Below are 20,649 nucleotides of genomic sequence, written 5' to 3' on the forward strand. Positions count from 1 at the left end.
GAAATGAAACCCATAAGAAGTATACGAGCTGTATCAACATTTATCAACTCTTCTTGTACACTTTTGAATGGAAAAATTAACGGTATACTAATGTGTATATTGATTGTGACACAAATTTCGTACAATCAATCATACAAAATACTGTTATTAAATAATTTTATTAATATGTGCCATTAAGTCGATATTATTCGTTTGTTTCCGATGTCAGTATGGCTGCTACATTGTCACAAGCCAGAAACACGTCTTTAGAGTTTCTGATAGGGTATCAACTCGTTCTTCCTTAGAACATGGTTCCTTAGTCCAAGTTCTTCTAGAAATAATTCTAATTGCTTCTTTTCCAATTAGTTTCACATCTGTCCCATAAAGTCGATGTAATCCGTTTACCTTCAATGTCAGTAAGGCTGCTATATTGTCAAAAGGCAAAAACATTCTGTTGAGAGTATTGGTTTATGAGTTTCCAATGTCCATCCTGTGGTAGGATTTCAACTCGTTTTCCCTTAGTACATGGATGGTAATCAGTTCATCAAGTTTGTGTCTAATTTCCCGTCTTTTCCATTAGTTTCGCGACTGTGCCATAAAGTCGATGTCATTCGTTTGTCTTCGATGTCAGTATGGCTACCACATTAGCACAAGTCAGAAATACTTCGCTGGTAGAATTCTGATAGAATTTCAACTCGTTCTTTCTTAGTACATGGATGGTAGTCAGTTCTCTATAAACGAAATTAAAGCGAAAACATGCTGATTCGGTTACTATATGATATGTCTATTCTTTATTGATCCATGTTTCATTGATAGAAGACTTTTTTTATCGTTGCAACATTCCTTATATAGTCTACATTATTAGGCTGGTTTTTGGTTATTTATGTTCATGTTCCTCCTTATCTTTTCTTTATAGTGTTTTCCCGCCTAAAATTGCATTTGATTTTAATTTATTTTTGCCTTCTCGAGCAACAAGCTTTTGGCTACCTTTTAATAATTTTTATTTAGACTAAAAGTACTACAGTTTCGATGACATTCCATAGTCCATAATTTCTATCCCATTGATATAGACTATTATAATCTATTGATATAGACATAACCACACGAATTCATGTGCCACATTTGCATGGATTGAACATCAATGATTTAATAAATAGTTGAAAAACTGCTGTATTAATCCATGTGGAGTAAAGTAAGCCAGGTATTATTTTTTGCTATAATTGAATTTCCTTTCGGAGTATTACTTAATTACAGCCAAAAGTATGGATGTTATGTAATGATTTCTCTATCAAAATAAAGTCCAAACACTCTATTTCTAGGGCTGCATATTAATTAAAAGGATCTTACAAATATTACGATAAATAATCAATTTATAACTTTGATCACAATCTAAACTGGAATGAAAATTGAAGAAATTCAAAAAATCGCTGTGACTTTATTTATGGTTATTATGTAATGATCTTTATATCAAATTAAAGTCCAAAATATCTACTTTTAGATAATAGATATTAATCATTATAATTTATCATGATAAATATGAATATGATATAGTAATTTTTATATCAGATTAAAGCCCAAATTTTCTACTTTTAGATAGGTTGGTTAAAGTTTATAAAACTCGCCTACACCCATCTTAATAATTTTCATCATTTTGCATATTTTTCATGTCATTTACTTGGTCTGTAACTTAGAACTGTAATTAAATAAAGTAATGATTTTCTATAAGAATTTTCGTTATATTCACACTGAGCCACAATAAATTTTGTCCAATTCTAAACTAGTAAGAGAAATAGAGGTTTTTCGAAATTCGTATGGAAATTTAGATGCTGCACAGTAAAAGCAATTCATTTGAATCCAGTTTAATATATATCCGATAGCTTCATTAAGTGGCTGGCAATAAATACGACCAAGTGTGGACAGCGAACTGTAGATCCAGTCGAGCAGTCCACCGGTAGAATGATGAGGTCATTTGTACACGACGAGCTCTCGCACACATACTCGGACATTAAACAGTCGCACGAGACAGACAGAACGAGGAAACCGGAAGCGGGACGAAGATCGGAAAACTCGGAGACTGTGCAGCTCGGTGGTTTTCGAACAATTTGTACCGGACGATAACGATTGCAAATTTGGGAGGCGGCCGCGATCGCGCGTCATTTGTTGCCTGGATAAATCAAGTGGTTTCGTTTCGGTTTAAAAATTAATCCAGGCAGGCTGAAAAACTGGGGAGGAAAAGCAAATTCGTACCTTTCGAAATTCTCTTGGCATGTTTTTCGATCGCGTGTGCTAACATTGAAACCATTCTGGCGCCACCGAAAATTTATACCTACACAAACTAAACCTCCAGGTATACCTTTCGAATAATTATAGAGGAGTGATCCGTGAAAATAAAACGAAAAGAAATAAATTTCATCGTCTTTATTATAACTGTTGGGAGTTAGATACACATAGTTTAGTGATGATTCAGCTTGTAATTTCCGATAGGTAAATGACGTATAGATCAAATTTAAACCTTTTCATCATCTCTACCATACGTGCCAGTATCGGGATCCCCGATTAAACGCCAACAAAGACCACAATGCGGAGTAGACACCACACCCGAAACGGGCCGAATTTAACTAATGACGGACTTCTAATTGAAATCACGTTCAATTCGGTGGGAATCTCAATACGTCAATCAAATTCGAATCTTTAACATGAACTGTTACCTTTAATTATCCCGGTATTGTTCTAGAATACGACTCAAATTGAAACTTTCCGATTTATTTCTTTGGAATTGGGAACTGTTATAAACACGATAACTGTACCTTAAATTTCGTTTCTAATTAAACGGTGTCCGTTTGATTTGCATACCGGTTCCTGTGGCGGCATTTCGCACCATCCTGGGCCATAATTCAACTGTCAGGAGTTTCTCTTTCCTGCGCGACGCACGTGTACTATGGTAATTAAGGCATTTTACACTTTGTTGGCTAACTGCTAAGTTTGGAATTAATTTTTGTTCAGCGCACGCGAATTAGCATATTATCGCCGCGGCATCTCTTCGTGAACGATAATTAAGTTTGCCGATCAATATTTGAATGAACCAAATTTGAATTCGATATTAGATCCTCGCGAAGAGAATCGAATTTAATACACAGTTTTAATTTCATTTATGACGTGAAATTGTTTCAGTTTCTTTTGAAATACTTAATGGGGGATAATAGATTTTTTCCCATATATAAAACCACAAGGAAACCACAGAATACAGCTAATCAATTATACTTTAATATGTGCGTTCTACCACAAGTGCAATTTCTTGCAACTTAGACTTGTATCTTGAGATTAACATAAAACCATACAAGTATTAATAAATATCATTGATCGTAAAAGACATTTTACTACGTCACAGTAATTAACGGGGAAAACCATCAAATTTATTTGATACTAGAAAATAAAAATTAACTTACTTTATGAAACGTTTATGAAACTTTATGAAAATTTTTCCAACGTCAAAGAATCAAAAAAAGTTTCTATGCACCATGAACACACAACTACGCAAGCGAAACACCCCCGAATAATAATAATAAAGAAAAATAATGATCATAAAACACAAAACTACAACCGCGGCACTCGCAGAATGCGATAAGCTTTGCACACTCTCGTCTAACCGCGAAAAAACACCGTTTTGCACCATGAGTAACGTTGATAACAGCAGCATGAGAAGGGTTCACGTTGGCTAAACTGTTGAATAATGTTACGGGTTGTTCTTTGGGTACGCAAACATGTCGACGTTTTAAGGGATGACATTGCGTTAAAAAAATCTAATACAACGCGTGAAGTAAGTTTTCGAATCGCAACCGTACGAGGCCCTCCGCGTCTTCTGGATCACTGAAAATCCAGCGACGACGACGAGGCTACTGAGGCACCGACGAGGTACGTGTTGTTCACGTGGGGCAAACCAGAAAGGAGCCAAACGTTGGCGGGACGTACGACAAGAGGCAAAGGGGGCCCCCAAGTCGTTCGTTTAGAGTTCGTTTAGGAATGGTAAAAGGCGCGCGAGAAAAAGAACGAGATGTATTTATTATAGGAGAATCTTTTGTTGACGAGCGAGATGAAACAAATCGATTCAGATTTTAGGAAATTATTTTTGTTCGCGAAATAAATCGAAAATGGAATTCGATATTTCTAGTAGACAAGATGTGTTGTCGTTGATGGTACAAATCGCCGTCAAAAGATAAATGCTTTAATTTGTGCAAAGTACGGGGACGATATCGGGGCATGCATGCCATTAATTTCATGCATAAATGCATGTAATTTGTAAACATTACCGCGGAGACGAGAAATTTGTCTTTTAGTGTTGTAACTGCGCCCTCACCAACGGTGGTACAACGACGACGCCAAACTACAACGTCCCCCGACCATGATGAACACAGACACTAAGCGTCGCGTTACAGAGAATGCGTTTATGCAAGAACATCGTTCATCCCCCTACGTTCGATTTCCATTTAACAACGACGATTTAATACAATTCACGTCCTTAATAAAACTAAGATGTTAAATTGACGTGGTGCTGGAGTACGGGAAGTTAGCCCCCATTTTCAGATTTTTTAATTTTTCATTATTGTTCTAGATTGTTCTAGAGATGTTCTACATTGTTCCAAAGCGGCAAATAGAATAAATAAAAACTCGGCGAGAAAAACCGAAAAAACGGATTTTTTGACGCCCCCCATTTATATATTATTTATATATTAGATAATTAGATAGTTAGAGATAATAAATAATTTATTTTAATAGGTATATAAGTTATAACTAAAAATAAGTTTGGCTGCCAAAATGTCTAGTTGATTGCTGCGACCATAGTTATTCTATTTTCAATTCCATATTACAAATATATACTTATTATACCTAAAGCAATCTGGAACAGCTACTATTTTCACTAGAACAACTTTACAAAGGACACTTTACTCTTTGAAAATTAAAGCTTTTGGAAGTTTTAGTCAGTAATTCTTGCGTCACTGGTTTTAAATTACACAATAAGAATTAAAACACATAGAACAATCTAAAATAACTCAAACTTTGGCGATTCAAATTATTCTAGATATGTTTTACGTTTAAACTAGGGAAAAAAGGGTTTTCTGGTTACACGGACATTAATTTTGCAAAATCATATCTTCTTAAAAATACTGCAAAATGCAGACCTAACAAGAACAATAATAAATCAACAAATGAATAATCCAACTATTCGATCAGTAAACAAAAATACACTATTTATACATTATGTATTAAAAACTAAATATCTCTGTGTCCCACCCACACAGAGATATATTTGTATATACTATACATATATTTATTATATATTTGTATACCCTGCTTAAAAAACTTAGGGGAACACTTTTGGAAATCTGTAACTTTTTAAATAATAGTTCTAGACAAATCAAATTTGGTTTACTTCAACGGCATATACTATTTAACTAAAGAAAATTACAAAAACAATGTTACAACTCTTAGTTACAGTGAAATTTCCCTAACTCAAATCACTAAGGGAGAAAATTTCGAGTTATGGAAAATTCGAGTTAGAGAAACACGTTTAAACACATTTGAAGCCTAGTCAAACGCTTGAGCTTACGAAAATTATTCGACTTAGAGGATAATTCGAGATAAGTTCGAGTTAGGGGAATTTCACTGTAATTCTAAGTTACACTTAAAAATGTAAATTAATAACGCAAAACAAAGTGGAAAAATGTCACGTATGCTTTGAATTTGCGAATGAAAGCCTACTAAAGATTGCAAACGAATTCAGTTGCAATTTTCGTTGATTAGAAGCGTCATGAGGCATCTTAGTGAAGTACAAGTTGCTCGTGCTGTTGCCCTTATTCAGCATGGCCACTCTTTTCGACATGTTAGTTAGCACGGATCTTCGAGTTTCCCCTTCTGTTATTCAGCGTTTATGGAATCGGTTTTGGAAGACTGGCCAACATGTTAGAAGAGCAGGACAAGGTCGAAATCGAAAAACTACTCAAAATCAAGACCGATTTCTTGCCCTTTCTTGTCTACGTACGCGTACTGCCACAGCACGAGTCCTCCTAAACGACCTAAGACGAGCACATGGAATAGAAATTTCTGATAAAACTGTCAGAAACAGATTAAAAGAAGCGAATTTGAAACCTAGAAGACCTGTCCGCGAACCACGCCTTACGCAGCATCACAAAGCAGCGCGAATGAGGTTTGCTCTGGATCACAGAGATTGGCAACTTCGTGACTGGACTTGGATTTCGTTTAACTCGTTGCGACGGTCGAGTACGTGTATATAGACGTCCTGGTGAACGCTACGCAGCCGCTACTATACAGGAAGTGGATAGATTTGGTCGGGGATCTGTTATGGTTTGGGCTGGAATCAGTATATACAACAGAACTGATCTTGTTGATGTTCCTGGTAGACTAAAAGCCAATTACATCGAAAACCTCTTGGAGGACCACGTGGTGCTAAACTTTTTGCAAGAACGTGGAATTCAGGTCATGGAATGGACGTCTTATTCAATTGAGATAGCAAACCATATCAACCAACAGTTTCAGATATCAAAAATTAATCATTGTCTTAATAAAGTATATTTTTTTCTACCTCAAATGAAATCATGAAACTTCAAGGCAATATTTCTCGAAAATTTTGTTATGTAGTTTTTTCAGTTTTTCTCTCCGAGTTTTTATTTTTTCTATTTGATGCTTTGGAACAAATTAGAACAACTCTAGAACAATCTAGAACAGCAATGAAAAGTTTAAAAATAAAAAATGGGGGGCTAACTTCTCGCATTCTACGTTCGATTTTCATTTAACAACGACGATTTAATACAATTCTCCTCCTTGATAAAAGTAAGATGTTAAATTGACGTGGTGCTGTCGGTTTGACGTCGGCGTCGTCGTAGAAGGATTAATCGTTTTTTTAAGTCTCGATTTTTTTTTGGTTTAAATTTGAATAATTGGACTTGCGTTTACAAAGAGCGGCCGAAAATAAGACGAAGAGGAGCGTGCTTAATTGGTATTCGAAGTGTACGTCTGTCGGCGTCACGGGCGAGGATGCCGCGGATAACACAAGTCATCCTGTTTAATTTGTGTTTAACGACGGCATTAAGGGTCGGTATTGTTTAATTGGTTGGACTCTCGCAATTTGTCCAAAACGGCTTTCGAATGCGTGCAGACACGTGTTTAAAACTAAATCACTTACAATTCCGACCTTTAAATAGATTGAAATCGATTGAAATTTTTGATTTACACTTCGGATGAGTTAGAGACAATTGGATTTTAACAGTAGGTTTTGGTTTTTGGAAGTGAACAAAGGAACAATCGTTTCGAAAACGTAGCCGTCAGACGTTTTGATTTATCCAAATTACGGCTAATAAGCGATTAAGTGTAAGGTAAATAGCAGGTTGAATAAACCAGGTGCCGGTCCTCGGTCGGTCGGTCCAAACTAGTTGGCCTTGACTCTAAAATATACGGTTATACCGACCGAGGCGGCGGCGGTGGTGGCGGCGGCGGCCCCGACTGTGTGGGGACCTCTCAGTTTGAGGCGATCGGCCACTTTGTATCCAACCCGACCGAGAGAAAGAGGAGAGGAAACGGGCCGGGAAGTGCCCGGTGTGCCCAGCACCTCTCGCTCGGGATCGGAGGAAATTTCCTTCCAAGAAAACCGGAAAACCGAATTAAACCCCGACACCTACGTCCGGCTCAATTTCCAATTTCTTCTGCCGGACCCGCATAAACAGAACAGAAAGCCATCCATCTCGGCCGAGACTCGGTCCGGGCGGCCCCCCTCTTTCGATTCCGGGACCCCGTATTCCAATATCGCGGTGGTCAGGGCTAGTTCCGCAATATTCCGGTCCGTATTACACGCGGCCGACGCTGATGAAAAAATAATATTCCGGCCAAAGGGATGGATCGCCCCGTTTGGTTATAAAATATTTTCTCCGTTCGGATAAATTATTAAAAACTCCACAAACAAAATCGATGTTTACCGGATCCACGCGTACGACCGTGTATTACGTAACCGGAAGCAATAAACTTTATATCTTCCACATAATATGTTTATAATTCACTCTTTTTATGATTTAATTTTTTTGAACTTTTGATGACATACGAAAAAATATTGAACGGCGTATATTGTATTAAATTTTCATGCAACTAGAAAATCGTTTAAAACTAAAAATTACATAAATTTCAGGAAAATATTGTAGTAATCTACATTACTTAGCGGTTTCTGCAAAAAATGTAAATAATTATAATTATTTAGTACAATTTTCTATTTAAAACAACATATTTCAATTGAAAATTTTTTGCTTCATTATGTAGAACCAATTAGTACATTCATATTTTATGTAAAATTTTCATTTCCTTTTAGCGTGCAAATAATTCGTGGAAGTTCATTGAAAAACATTTCCTTTTATGTACTTAGTTATACAGGATAGGAAAAATTGTTACTATCTTTGAGAATCTCTACAGTAAAATGACATATAATATAAATACCTATTCAATACAGTGGCGTATCCAGACTTGACCCTTGGGGCGGGATATAAAAAACTATTATTGAAATATGTGTATGTGTATATATTTGAATTTAAAAAATTACAAATTGAGAGCTAAACGCCTCGGTTTTTGTGCAAAATTATCCAGTACCTCTTCTGTAGAAAGATGTTGATCTCTATGGATCGACAACATAGCCAGTCCATTTAATCGGACTTGACCTGTTGAGTTGCGCAAATAAGTTTTAATACGTTTCAAAGTAGAAAAGGTCCTTTCTGGTGTCGCAGTAGTTACTGGAAGTGTACAAAATATTTTTAGAAGCTTGTACACATTTGGGTAGGCCTTCTCACTACAAGCTTCTAAACATGCTAACGCCTGACGTTTGGTTTTTATGTCTTTAGAAATTTTTAAATATTTGTGCCAGATTTTTATTTCAATTTTTATATTTTCTTGTGGAATGTCAGGCAGGTATAAATTCAGTAAGTTATCGTACTGATTATCATTAGAATCAGTATGAGGTAGCGAAAACAAGCCAACAAATCCATTAAAAATTTCTTTATGATTGCTAAATCTTTCTTTTAATGTTAGGTAATGTCATAAGGAATTATATATAATTATTAGATGGCTATGTTGAAAACTAAATCTTTTTTCGATCTACATCAATAACAACAAAACATTTAAAATATTATTTAGTTTTTAACGTCACGATCTGGGATTTAAATCAAATTCTGGTTTTTCTATTTCTCGAATGTCTTGGACAATTTTAATATTTTAAAAAGGATGGCGGAGTCGATAGATGTCATGGGGGGATATATCCCACTTATCCCCCCCCCCCCGTAAATACGCCACTGATTCAATAATGGAAAATAAGTAATAAACAAATAATAATTTTCACAAAATAACAAAACAAATACTCAAAGAAAATAAAGAAACTATTACAGGAATGATTGGTAATTATACCAGAATCCTGCCTATAAATCCCCGAACCTCGACTATATGCATTACCAAAAATCCATAAGAACAATATTCCCATTAGACCCATAATAAGTTCGATCAATTCAAGTACTCATAAACTTTCGAAAACAATATTAAATTTTTTCGATAACAATGTAAATTTTATACCTAGATACATGATCAAAAACAGAAATCGTTTACCTAATTTAATTGAAAATTTATGTCTTCCAAACTCCTTCAAAATGATATCATTTGATATAACTAATCTTTACACAAATATTCCAATTTGGGAAATATTAGAACTCTTGGAAAACATAATTAAAAAAGAATTGAAAGACAAAAAAGAAGCAGTAACTTTACAAAAACTATTCAAATTATGCTTAGATCAAAATTTCTGTGTATTTAACGATAAATATTACCAATTTGAAGATGGTCTACCCATGGGTTCCCCACTTAGCGGACATATTTATCGACAAGTTAGAATGTTATAACATTCTAAATAAAACCAACCCATTTCATGAAAATATTATTGTATGGATCAGATATGTGGATGATATCGTGGTATTCATCAAAGATGAACAACAAATACCTAAGTTACATAACTACATTAACACAAAAAAAAATACAGTTTACGCTAAAATTGGAAGAAAACAATAGACTGAACTTCCTTGACTTCACACTAATTAGAGAGAAAAATTCAATAAAACATGAAATATTCAGAAAAACAACTCAGACCGATTCTATAATTCCTTATTTCTCGCATCATGATAACACCCAAAAATTATCAGCGTTTCGGTATATAATACATCAAATGGTAAAAGACAACTCCTTCCCAGAAAGACTAATTGAAAGTTTAATTGTGAGAATACAGGAGAAACAATAAAAATAATATCACCACATTAAAAGAAAAGCCAAATTAATATAACATATAGAACTATTACATTCAAGAAAGCGGAGTTTATCAGTTAAAGTGCAACACTTGTTCGGCTATCTATACAGGCAAAACCGGCCGAAACTTACAACAAAGAATCAAAGAACACAAAAACAGCAATAGGTAAAATTTTGGACGACATCTCCTATTTAATAACTACGATTTTGATGAAAAGAAAGATGTTAAGTTATTACATAAACTACAAAAAAGCAACCTCATGGAAATAATCGAATCATACGAGATCAATAGATTCATAAAGAATAATCCGGAAGTTATTAACCTTAATGAACAAATCCCGCTACGAAGACCGCTCTATACCTATTTGAGAAATCCATACCCGGAAAGAGACAAATCAGATTAACTGATTGTGACTGATATTAGATTTTTTATTTGATAACCTAATGTAGTTCAATTAACTTGACTTTGATCACAATACTTGTAACGACATCTAGTTTTCCAAACTTTAAAATGAAAATACAGGTCATTTTTGGCGTTTTATGTCATAACCTTGTTGCTTGGTGGTTGTTCCCGCTTTCGCTAACCAGTTATAATGTGTTTTGAGTTTTGTGTTTTCGTTATTGTTGCCGTAAAATCAAATTCAGTCGAATATAATGTTTTTATACTTTGATTTATATACAAATTTGTGTTTAAATGTAACTTAAAAGTTTACTACTTGACGTAAGTTCATATATCCAATTTTGTTAAATAATACTTAAAACTTTATTTTTAATCATACAAACTTGTAACTTAATTATAATATGTTTTGTATGATAATTTTGTAGGCTCTAATTCTACTAAGGAAGGGCTTGTGCCCGAAACTAGTTTAGAGAAATAAACATTTAAAAAAGTCATCACCAGAGTATAATTTGTTTTTGATCTGTCATATTATAAATAAACAAATAACACAGCTCTACAACAACAAAATTTTTTTTTTGTTGCCCTGGATATCTTTGCAAATTTTTATGTTTTCAAGTGGCCAGATTACGAATATATTCATGAAAGTACTGAATGTGCTCTTGTTTTTTATGATTTCTACATATCTTATATTTTGAACAATTATCGGCTTAGTAATAAAATTGATTTCCCAGTCATGATTAGGCTTCTGCGCAACTTTTTCGCGCATACAAACATCACGTGATTCCCACACTCAGACCCCTTCCTCCGCAGAACTACTGAGATCACAGTTATTTGAAAATATTGAAGGACTTACACGTGAATCTGGATAAGTTGTCATGTGTTAATATTTTGTTTCAATTACTGAATGTCCATTCTAATATATGTGTCCTGTCTTTTAAAACATGAGTTCGTCACGAAGAAAGTGTAAATTTAGTAGTGATTAATTTTGTTATATTTGCGGTGTTTATATAACAAAAAAGAAATATCACAGACTTTGTCGAGGAGACTTATGCTGAATATTTCGGTTTTAAAATGGACAAACTGGATAAATCATGGGTTCCTCATAAAGTTTGTAAGTCCTGTGTTGAGTCTTTACGGTTGTGGAAAAAAGGAGAACGTTCTGGATTAGACTTTGGTATTCCTACGATCTGGATGGAGCTTAAGAATCATTTCCATGATTGTTACTTTTGCGTAGTAGATGCTAAAGGATTTAATCGAAATCAAACGTGTAGATATCCAGACTTAGTCTACAAAATGTCCCTCGGCTTATTTATGTTTCAAAAGTAATTCGCATGCCCTCAGAAACAATGATGTTGAAAAATTCACAGAAGTCGGGATAGTCTACCAGTGAACCAATGAAGGACTCGTGTACTGTAATGATATCGCGAAGCTCCTTCTAGACATGGGTTCAAAAGAATATAAACCTACTGAGTGGCCGCCTTTTTATTGACAGTTGTAAAAGAAGTTTTAAATGCGTCTTACTTCTTGCTCAATGGAAATAAATTTGCATCAATTCCAATTGCCCATTCAATAAAACTCAAAGAAGAATACGAAAATGTAAAATTAGTTTTAGAAAAAATTAATTACACGGAGCATCAATGGCAGATTTGTGTGGATTTGAAAATGGTTAATTTTTTACTTGGTCAACGACAGTAGAGCAAAGCAACTTCATTGGGAACAAGATGTTTGGCGTGTAAGAAATTCTTTAACTGTCGGTAAAGCCAATGTAATAAGGGAGCCGTTGGTCAGCAGAGACAAAATCATAAAATCACCATTACATATTAAGTTAGGAATGATAAAGCACTTTGTAAAAGCGTTGGACAAGGAAGGAGATTGTTTTAATTGCATTTGTAGAAAGTTTCCGGCGAAGTATGGAAAAGTTGAAAGGTGGAATATTTGATGGTCCTCAAATACGGCAATTGATGAAAGGAACAGATTTTATTAAAGTTATGACTGTTCCGGAAAGTAAAGTTTTGTGTTGGTAGTCGAAAATTTCCTAGGTAACCATAAAGCACCAAATTATGAAGATATTGTAAATATGGTAAATATGCTGACCAACTTTCAGATTATAGGAGCAAATATGAGTATCAAATTACACTATCTCTGCAATCATCTGGATAAATTTCCGGATTTTAGGAAATTATAGTGAGGAACAGGGAGAGCGGTTCCACCAGTATCTAAAAGTGATGGAGGAAAGGTATCAGGGTCAATGGAGTTGTCACATGATGGCAGATTACTGCTGGTCTTTAAAAAGAGATTGTGCCCTGAAAAATTATAAAAGAAAAGCTCATAAAAGGTGTTTTATGGAAATATAACATATGTTTTCAACATTTTCCTCTCTATTTACTTCGATGTATGCTAATTTTTCAAAACAAAACTGGCATTATAAATATATCTGTTATTTTGTTTCTTGTTTTCCGATTTTTGTAATGTAAAATGAAAATTAACATTTAAAAAAAAAACGAGAGCAAATCTTACAAAATCATTGATAGTTTCATGAATTGTGAGCATAAATATATCCAAAATCAATCTTATATCTAGGGCAACAAAACCACTGTAGACCAGTGTAATGAGAGTAATCAACTATAGCAAATGATGAACAAGAAGTGAAAAGAAAAAACAACTTATCAGATGAAAATGAAAAGGATTTGAATATTAACTAAAAGAATTATAAGCATTAACTCATACCCTCATAAACTCCCTCAAAGAATCTAGGAGTATTACAAATAATGTTGAATGCAGCTATAGTCTTATTTTTGGGAGCCATGGGACCATGTCGTTGGTGGGGCTCCTCTTTGAATGCAGAGAGTTAAGAAAGGTTCAAAATTGATTGGTGAGGACGTCAGTGGGGATACTAATGCCGAACTGGTGTCACTAGTAAATATTTACAAGCCCAAGCGGATATTGCAGATCAACTGGCAAATCGGCCCTAGAATAAGGTAGACGAAAGATGACCTTTAGGCGCTTTTAAAATCGGAAAATTTCAGCTATGATATGATAACTCCAATTGAAGTTTTTCTGGTCCTCCAGGTTTGGGGAGTGTAAAGCCAACAACCCTACTTTGTAAAAAAAGTACTGTTACGAATAGCCAAAGAATAAAATTGGAATGTTTCTTTGGAATCGATAAAAGCAACGAAATAAGGATGCGAGACTGTATTTGCGTTTTGAAACATGGGACGATATAGTCCTTAGAGTCTAAGATATACGCGATTGATGTTCTAACGATTCGGAGCGATCATTTTCTAGAATGTCTTATATAGAAAATAAATATAGAACAACCATGTCAAATGAAAGACTAAAATGACTGAAATGTGATAATCAAATAAAGGACTTATATATGTGTAATACTTATTATACCTATATATGTTTTATTTTCTTATTCCTAAGAATATGTGTTATTTTTCGTAATACATTGCAATACAACACGCATTTTAGGAATTTAATACTCAAAATGCAATACATTTTTTTGTTTTATATTATTTATTTTGTTTGTTATTGGTACAATACCTTTCCTTTCTTATTATAATTTTTTTTTAATAGAGGGGTGGGGTGGGGATAGGGCCCCATTCAGTGGTATAGCCCAGGGCTCCCAAAGTTAAAGGTCCACACCTGAGACTATGTCATAAGAATAAACAGAAAACTCCACAACACACCATTAATTAATGTATATTCTCCAACTGAGGCTGCAGACTATCATGGTACAAACAACTTCTATGACGAGCTATAAACTGTAGCTCATGTGGGAAAATTCCAAAATATGACGCCATTGTTCTCCTCAGAGATTTTAATGTTAAACATTGCGGAGAAGACTGTTTTCAGATATTTTTTGTAAACATAGCCTCTATGGAGAAACAAGTGGTAACGGACTGAGAGTTGCATAATGTGCCTCTAGCAATAACTTGAAAATCATGAGCACCTAGTTGCCAAGGAAAAATATATATAAAGGAACGTGGCAGATACTGAAAACAAAGAAGACCAACCAAATACACCATGTACTGGTCTGCGAGAGATATGCTACTCCTACCCAGAACATCACATCATAGCGAGCGGCAGACTGCAACTCAGCTCCCTACCTGATGGGAATTAACATGAAGCATCAACACAATAAGGAATATAACGAGTACTAGACGAAGTTCAATCAGAGGTTGTTCGATCTTTTGAGGACGTAGATGAAGAATGGTCGTGTATTAGAAATTCCATCATTGCGACAGCAAATCGTATTGTGGGTGTGACGAGTGGTATGATGGAAAGTGTAGAGAGGCGACTGGAGAAAAAAGACTAGCCAAACAAAAGTTTGCAATAGAATAGCCAATAAAGAGCAAATAAAGCAAATACAAACAACTTTAACCAAAAAAGAAATACGGCGTCTAGAATATGTAGAAGGAAGAAGAGAGAAGCTCTTAATAGAAAGGTACAGGAAATATGGTAGAATATAACAACAAAAACGAGAGTAGAAGATTCTACAGAAAACTGAAATAATGTATGAAAGTTTCTAGACCTAAGTTATATGTATATATTATGTAAATGACATCCTGCAACGATGGAAGTATTTTAAGAGTACCCTGAATGGAGAGAGAACGGAAATAGCAAACAATGAGTGAGCAAGCAATGATTGCTTCACAGCTGACCTTTACATTAAACACCCTTGTTACGAAGAAATTATAAATATAATTGGAACCCTCAAAAATCACAAAACACCAGGAGGAAGTGATGGAATAATGTCAGAGCTGATTTCGGGGAGAAGTATTATGGAGGAGGAGAACCCTTGAAATTATTCAACGTTGCATAACAAAAGTGACAGACTATTCTGTACGAATTACCGAGAAATAAAGATAAAGATGATGGTCTTATTTCTTAAATGTTCTGCAGTATCGATTAGAGTCTCGTAAATTAACGTTTTCAAACACTCCCGGAAAAAAATTTAAGACATGTCGACGATTACTTCTCCACGACATGTTCAAGGATTATTAAAATTTTGATTTAGGAACTACTCGACTTCTAGGCTAAAATAAGCTGGCGCAAACCTATGCAAAGTTGGCCCCCAATTTTTTCCATCCTGCAATTGGAGAGGGTTTTACATGTATAGTGGTTTAATCATAACAAGAGAACCTCTTAACCGATTTCGATAAACAATACTTCAGTGGAAACGCCCGATTCGAAATCTCATTCGAATTCCACTAAAACATTATTCTTTTCTGTTAACCTTGTACAACCCTCAGAATGACACCGTGATCGTTGTTTGTAGTAAAAAAGTTTTCCAAATGTGTCAGAGAAAATAAGGCAATTTTTAATTACAAATCTAAGTTATTTGAATGCACATCATGATAAAGATCTTGTATAATGTTTTTAAATAAAAAACATCCAGTCCTTGTTTAGGAATTATGACCACTTAAAACTAGTTATTTTTGGATTATATTCGTGTACTTTCGTATTATTTTGCCGTTTTAACGCAATTGGAAAGAAATTTGGAATTGAGTGTTTCGACTATCGTATCGTCCAAGGATTAAGCTCTCGAATAAGGTAATGCGCATCGAAATCGTTTAAGAGGTTCTCTTGTTAGCATCAAAACACCAAGCAAAAACCGTGTCTAATTGGGGCTTGAAAAATTTCGCATAGGTCTCAATTTCAGAAATTCTCACCGTTCGGTTTGTTTCAGTTAAATAATTGGATTTTTAGAAGTTCCCAGTTTCACGCATTCGATTATATACATTTGCAAAAGTTCGGGCGTTAGGTATAATGAAAAATCTTAAGAACGTGCTTTAGGTAGGAATGAAGAAGATTTGGAGCGAAAAAGATAAGTAAATATTTTTATTTCGATAAAAACATTGGGTAACATAATGTCACTAATGACTACAAACAACGACAGAGATAATGGAGAATTAGAAATAATGCAGCTAGTTTAAGTTTTTGATTAACACTTTGTATAAGTAAGTTTTTAATGTAATTTTACCATAACCACAAATACTAAAAATTTATCAAAAACAAAAAAAAATTATAATAAAAATTATAAAGTTGCACTAATTAGTATCCCCTCTCTTCTTATTAATTCCAACTGAAGTGCCACCAAGACTTCGTTAGAGGAAGATTCCTTGTTAGTTTAATTCCTTAGCAGCACCGAGCCAAAAATATTCGCGGGTTGAACGCTAACGAACACGTGCATTGTAGCAAGCCGGGTTTACGAAGAGGGAGGGAGTAAAAGAGAGATCGTGGAACGACGAGGAGAGAGGTCGGGAACGAGGGGAGAAACCGGGGATAGGAAATTAAGGCGGCACAATACCGCACTCTATACTAATTAACTGGAGCCAAAGCATCGAATAGACCTCGCAGCCATTCACATACTAGGTATAATTGGCGTTGTGTTACCTACAAGAGACCTCTGCTTGGCAGAGAGGTAAAGAGAACGAGAGAGAGATAGCAACGAATCGTTTCGGGAGAGCAGGCAGATATTAAATCCGCGGTAATTAGCCGATTCGACTTTAGAGATAAAGAAAACTTATCCTTTGTCTATACGATGGCGGGCGTTTAGTTCGTCCGATTAATAGCGCCCGAAGGACGAGAGTAAAGAACGATCCAAGGCTCCCCCTCATTAATCGAACCCAGCAGGTGGGCTCCACTCAATTGTTTATCCCCCCGCGGTACTAATTATTATAACCGTCTGATTGCCCAATAAAATATTAGTTCACTTAAAATTTCTCTTTTCGATGCCCTTCAACCAGAACTCGGAGATAAATACATTAATATATTTCTCATTTGGATTCTTTTATTATTATATTATATTTTATACGGTATCTTGAAACTAAGAGGAATGTCATTTTCAATGTAAGAATGCTGCCGATGCTTGCTACTCCATTCTGTACAGTTTGTTTAACGAACGGTCTATCATTAAAACTCTTAGATGTGTACGTAAGAAATTCAAATTATAAAATTTATTTCTGCATTGTACGTTTTTGAGATTTATAAATAAATAATTGAAAAAGTTGAAATTTACCGTAAAACAACTCTCCGTATATAGGCAACTTCAAATTATATACCAGCATGTTCTAATTCCTTAGACATGTTTATTATCGTTTCAGTTTCGTTGTTAAGGTGATTTAGTATTGTATTCGTGCAAGATTTAACTATGGCCTTGGTCCATAATCTGCAGTACACCGTGATTGAGAGCGATGGGTACCACTGCGCTAATCATCATCAAGTAAGGTAAAGTTGGGTTGGAGTTGCACCACGACCGATTAAACCTTTTTCCCATTTATTATCATCTCCATCCGCTTCGGGATACTCAGAGAGCTTTTCTCTGTGATTTTTTATTGAAGCACAGTACTTCTGTCTTTTGGGTATCCAATCTAATTCTCTAATTTCTGCAATACCCATTCAGAGTATCATGTGTTAAGTTCAGTTCTAGCACGCACAACCCCAAGAAATCCCTTCTGACTTTTACTATCATTCCTATATTACACTCATTCATAGGAGGTTATGTGCGAATATGTTATATAGAGCAAAGAGATTTACAACGAACCTTGCGACAGACCTTCTTTCAATTTTCTAACTCTGGAAACTTTATCTCCGATCTTCACCAAAAAGCACTTACTATTCAAACAATAAAGCCGTTGTTCTTATCATGTTTCCTTCCAGATTGGATTCGATCAACTTTGCCAGGACATCTAATAGCACCGTAAAAGTGTGCTGTCTTTTATTCTGGGCAACCTCCAAGATGCTACTAAGATTCGCCGTTTGCAGTACAGTTCTTAACGTAACTTGATTTGCATTTTGACTTCTTCATGCGATTATTTTACCTGAATTCTTTCCGTAACCTTAGATCCTTAACCTTAGAACTTTGGTAAATAGATTAATTCTATATTTGATGTATTAATTTTTCTTTGAGGTTTGCTTGAATTTATTCCCGGAATTAATTCATAAGCTATTTTGGTGATTTGTAATCTTGCATTATCGGGGAGTATGTTTAATGTCGCATTTGGAATACGGGCTATTCTTGGCGTTTATGTATTTAATTATTGTTCTGCCAATCTCTGTACCGTCTTAAATTTATTGGCCTAAAGGACTTTAAACGGAGGAATTAAGGATGAAGGAATTATTTTACGTGTTGTCCTTTCTTTGGTTTTAATTGAATTCTCTTACATCAAATTTTTGTCTTAACTATCGTTTGTTTTTGTAATATTTGTTAATAAATGACGTTTATATTTACATATATAATTGGCCAGTTATATCCAATTAACATGTCTTTTTGTCAAATTAGCATCTTAAAGGTGTTTCAAAGGTGATGCCTCGCATGTTTCAATCTAATAATAAATCTAAACAGGTTCAGTCTTGTAGATGACCACACAGAGCACACAGGTGCTAGTGTTAGAATTTCAGTGATGATTCATTCGGTTACGTCGTTATGTTTTGTGGGTGGAAATGAGCGATTACGAAGACGAGTAAAAACAAAACCACAACTGGTGGATTGCATATATGGCAGACGAGGAAAAAACAGCGAGTGTGGGGATGCTTATTTATCTGACGAATATAATCCAAATTCAGAAGAAGTATCTGAATCTTTGCTTTTAACAATTAAGGGTTATAATGTGTTCAAAATATATGATTTTGGATTATATGGAAGCAAGACTTTTGAGATGATAAAAAAAACACGCCCAAATCAAGATAAACGGAATACAGTTACAAAAATCGACCAAAACAACATTTTTACATTTATGATTTAGGTTGAAAAAATTATAGATGAGGTTATTAGGAGAAATATGGACAGCAACCCAGAAAACGACAAGGAACACGAAGACAAGGAAGACGAAATATTTGCAAGTTACACCATTGGTTGATTTTAAGCAACTTATATACTTATTTCATCCTTATTTTCTAGGATGCTTAAAATTTAGACAATACCACAAAAGCAACCGTAACAATTTCGGAATAAAGTTATATTATTTATGCACATGCAGAAAATATAACTAAAATTTAAAAGTGTACTGTGGAAAAGATAAGAAAGAATGTGGTTGTGCTTTATATAATGTGGTATTTTCCCTTATGAGCAATTCCCTTGATGTTGGTCAAACCCTCTACACCGATAGTTATTACTTATTACATCAGTGTTTCCTTGGAGACTCATATGTTATAATAACTTATTTGGTTGGTACCAAATTGTAAGTTGAACTCTAAAGAATTTGTGAATAAGAAATTTTTACGATTTTATAAACTTTCCCCACTATTTCTATCCTTTGTTAGCATTCATGCTTCATTCCATCTTCTTCTCCTATTAGCTAACAATTCCACTATTTCATCCCGTGTCTGTTTAGGCTTTCCTTTCTTTCTATTTTTCCAATTAGGCTCCCGTATTAGTTTAGTTTGCCTTGTAGATTTTCTGTAGATGTCTGCACTATCCGAGTTGCCTTTCTTCTGTAAACTATAATATTGATGTCATTTTCAAGCCTCTTCTAATTTCTGTGTCTTCATCTTATCTCTCCTCGTTACTCCTCTGACACGTCTCAGATATTTCATATCTACTGCCCGTATCTTGCTTTTTTATATTTTACTCAATATACATGTTTTGCAGCCTTCAATTATGTTAGTATTGGTCGATATATTATTTTGTACACCCTATGTTTTGTCTTCCGCGACACTCCCCTTTTACTGACAAACTTGTAGTTTATAGTATAATATAACCTCACCGACTTATATATTCTTTTAGTTATTTTCGCTTCCTATGTACCATTCTCCCCTATCGTCACTCCAAAGTGTTGAATGGTTTCTTGCTCTATATGTGTTACCTGTATTTTAAACTTCTTCTCCATATGTTCTTTGCCTATTACTATTATTTTTGACTTATTATTTCACTGTCATTCCATATTAATTTAATACTTTTCCCATATTTATAAGTTTCTCTCTAGGCCCTC

At 34.7% G+C, this 20,649-nt stretch overlaps 1 protein-coding gene across 4 annotated transcripts in view; it reads right to left on the bottom strand.

Moving 5' to 3' along the window:
* Positions 1-20,649, bottom strand: part of LOC111422683 (LIM domain only protein 3) — a 284,619-nt gene that overhangs the window by 121,735 nt on the left and 142,235 nt on the right. The window contains exon 1 of one of the 4 annotated variants that reach the window (XM_071196488.1): positions 3,426-3,861. The exons of the other annotated variants lie outside the window; for them this stretch is intronic. The gene's annotated coding sequence lies outside the window, so the exon portion shown is untranslated. Of the gene's footprint in view, positions 1-3,425; positions 3,862-20,649 lie in introns of those variants that run through there. 4 annotated transcript variants of the gene reach the window in all.

This window comes from Onthophagus taurus, chromosome 6, assembly GCF_036711975.1.
Source record: "Onthophagus taurus isolate NC chromosome 6, IU_Otau_3.0, whole genome shotgun sequence".
NCBI classification, from domain to species: Eukaryota; Metazoa; Arthropoda; class Insecta; order Coleoptera; family Scarabaeidae; genus Onthophagus; species Onthophagus taurus.